The sequence below is a fragment of the Elephantulus edwardii genome, unplaced genomic scaffold (assembly GCF_000299155.1).
Source record: "Elephantulus edwardii isolate Elephantulus edwardi_28Jun2011 unplaced genomic scaffold, EleEdw1.0 scaffold00028, whole genome shotgun sequence".
NCBI classification, from domain to species: Eukaryota; Metazoa; Chordata; class Mammalia; order Macroscelidea; family Macroscelididae; genus Elephantulus; species Elephantulus edwardii.
In genome coordinates, this window is record NW_006399778.1 from 2,658,505 (window position 1) to 2,661,209 (window position 2,705).

Here is a 2,705-nt window from a genome sequence, read left to right on the forward strand (position 1 = left end):
CTCCCCTCCCTGGCCGCGGCTGTGGCCGAGGCTCCTGCGCGGCAGCGGGCGGGCGAGCTGGCGGGCGGCTGGACTAAACGGCTAGAGCGCCCCACTCTCCTCCGAGTCCCCCTCACTCCGACACGAGGCTCAGCACTGCCATTTTACCCAGCACCGTCGCGGCCGCTTGGCAAACCCGGAATGGAGCTCGGAGCGGGCGCAGGACGCGGAATGGACTCGTTCTCTTCCCCTCACAAAGGAGGAGGGGAAGAGAACTAGCCGCCGCGGCGGCAGGCTCTCACCCGCTTTCGCTCGGCAGCGCCGCCACCAAAAGCTTCAGGGAAAACCCGGCCCAGAACTCGAGCCTCTCCGGAGCCTGCGCCGCCTCCCTCCCAGAGTTCCTGTCTTGGCGGGTCCCCCCCGGCCGCACAGAGGAGAGCAGCGGGCAGCGTGAACTTTACCCGCGGCTCCAAAATTGGCCTGAGCCCTAGACCGCTGCCTCCTCGGCCCAGGCCTGACTCTCTGGCAGCAGGCCTGGTCTCTTGGCTGCTACTTAGCACCTCTACAACACTTTTCTTCAAAGCCCTCCAAAGACCCAGCTGAGAGAGCCAGCAAGATTCTGCAGTTTACTCTGCAGCCGAAAGAAATGACAGCTCATTGTTCGACATTCTGCTTTCCCACTCACGTGCCCTCATTAGCCTGTATTGACAAGGCCCTAGGGGCATAAGATCCGGATTATCCCCATTTTACAGAATTGAAAGAACGAACAAGAGGGGAGGGGACTTGTCCCAGGTCACTCTAAGTCAGAGGGCAGAAGAGAGTGGCTTTAAAAATAAGTAGTCTCCGAGGCTGCCTTCTGTCTACTTAGCCTTAAAAAAAAAGTCAAGTAGTGAACAAATCCAAGGATGACACCAGCATATCAGGATGGATTTAAGATCAAAGCTGATCAGCTCACCATTGATTCAAATTGCGGGCCACTGTCCTTACTAGGTTGGGGGGGTGGGAGGGTGGGAAGGGTAAAACCAGCAGTAAAACCGAAGCCCACGGTAGAGGTCTAAGAAAATTTAGGCCACAATGATCCTTAGCTCGTCTCCAAAAGCAGCACCTGTAAGACCAAACCTACAGAAGAGGCTTCTAGTGCTGAAAGAATCCTAATTCTTCCGAGTGGTTGAAACCACTCCAGAAGAGGGGATAGATAGGCAAAGAAGGGACTTCTTTTTCTCTGTGAGGTGCATAAGCACAGACACATCATATAGAAAATGGACCCAACTCAAATCTTTAAAGAATAAAGTTGAGCAATATATTCTACGAGACTCCAATATAGATGGAGTTGATACAAGGCTGGCTTATCTGAGAGGCTAAAGGCACCAATGGTGGTGTCCTGATTCACAGACTCCCCAAAATACTAGCAGCAGTCTTTTCTTCCTGAAGACTGGCTGGTGAAGGAAAGGCAATACACAATAAGGGGTTGACTATTGTTTTATGTGCCTTTCAGACAGAGACAGAACTGGCTCATAGCTGACCCTGGAGTTAATTTTTCAGAGACAGTAAATCACGGGAGGAGAAAGCCCATCTTTTCTCCTGGGAAGCAGCTGGTGGATTCAAACCATGTGCCTTTGGGTTGGCAAGATAACTCCCTACCCAATAGGCTAGAAGAGCTCTTTTGGTACGACATTGTAATTAGTTAAAATAATATTATAAAACAAAATGTCTATGAAAACCCAGTATTATTTCTAAGGCTTCACTCAAAAAACCAAAAAATTGACTGACTTGGAATGCTCTGATATGGCAGGCTACAAAGGCTGAATTCCAGCTCCTCACAATGCCAGCGATTACTACTTTGGGAGGCTTGATCCCTAGACACCTCTTTACCCTCCTGTTTTATAAAAGGAGACCTCAGGGCCATAGACCCATTATCTTTCCAAGTTCTGTAATTCTCTAGAGTTCAGGTCACTCACTGGTCACCAAGAGTAACTACAAAAGCCTGAGTTCCTATCTATCCGCAAGAAGACTAACTTATCGCTTAAAAAGACAAACTAAACCTTTCTGTTAAGAGAGGGCACTTCCAAAACCCAAAACCAACGCCCACCCCCACCTCAGCCAAGAACCGAAGAGGCTGGCCAAGAGCTAGCTGACTGGATAGCTTACTGGAACCGGCCAGTGCCCTCCTTTTACTCCGTCCTCAGGGGCAACAATTCTCCTGGTGCATTCGGTCCTAGAAACCAAATTGTAGGTTGCCTCATAAAATGGAGCTTGACTGTTTAATCAACTGCCTCCGAGCTGGCAAACACAAGACTCTAAGCTGAGTCCTGCACAGGAATGACTTTTTAATTTTTTTTTTCACATGCAATTATCCTGCCATTTCCCCCAAAGCTGGGATGTAATGGGAAACCTGTGAAAACCTGGAAGCAAGAATGGATTTGTCTCCAAAGACTTCATCATTCTTCAACGCTTTGTGAAGCAGGAAAAGGGTCAAAAGCCCGCTCCCTACACGTGGGCAGTTTTGAAAACAGCAATCATTTTTCTCATAAGGTAAAGTGCATACAAGTTATCCACATGCGTTAGGTTTAGTAATGTGGCATTTCTCATTTCGCACCTCCCCCTCCCCTCAGTTTTAAATCCTTCTGGGTCTTTTTCCATCTCTACCATGAGAGAGAGCGCCCCACGCCACCAGCCCAACAACTTGCCAGGCAGAAGCGAACTTTCTTAGGAACTGGCCCATCAGC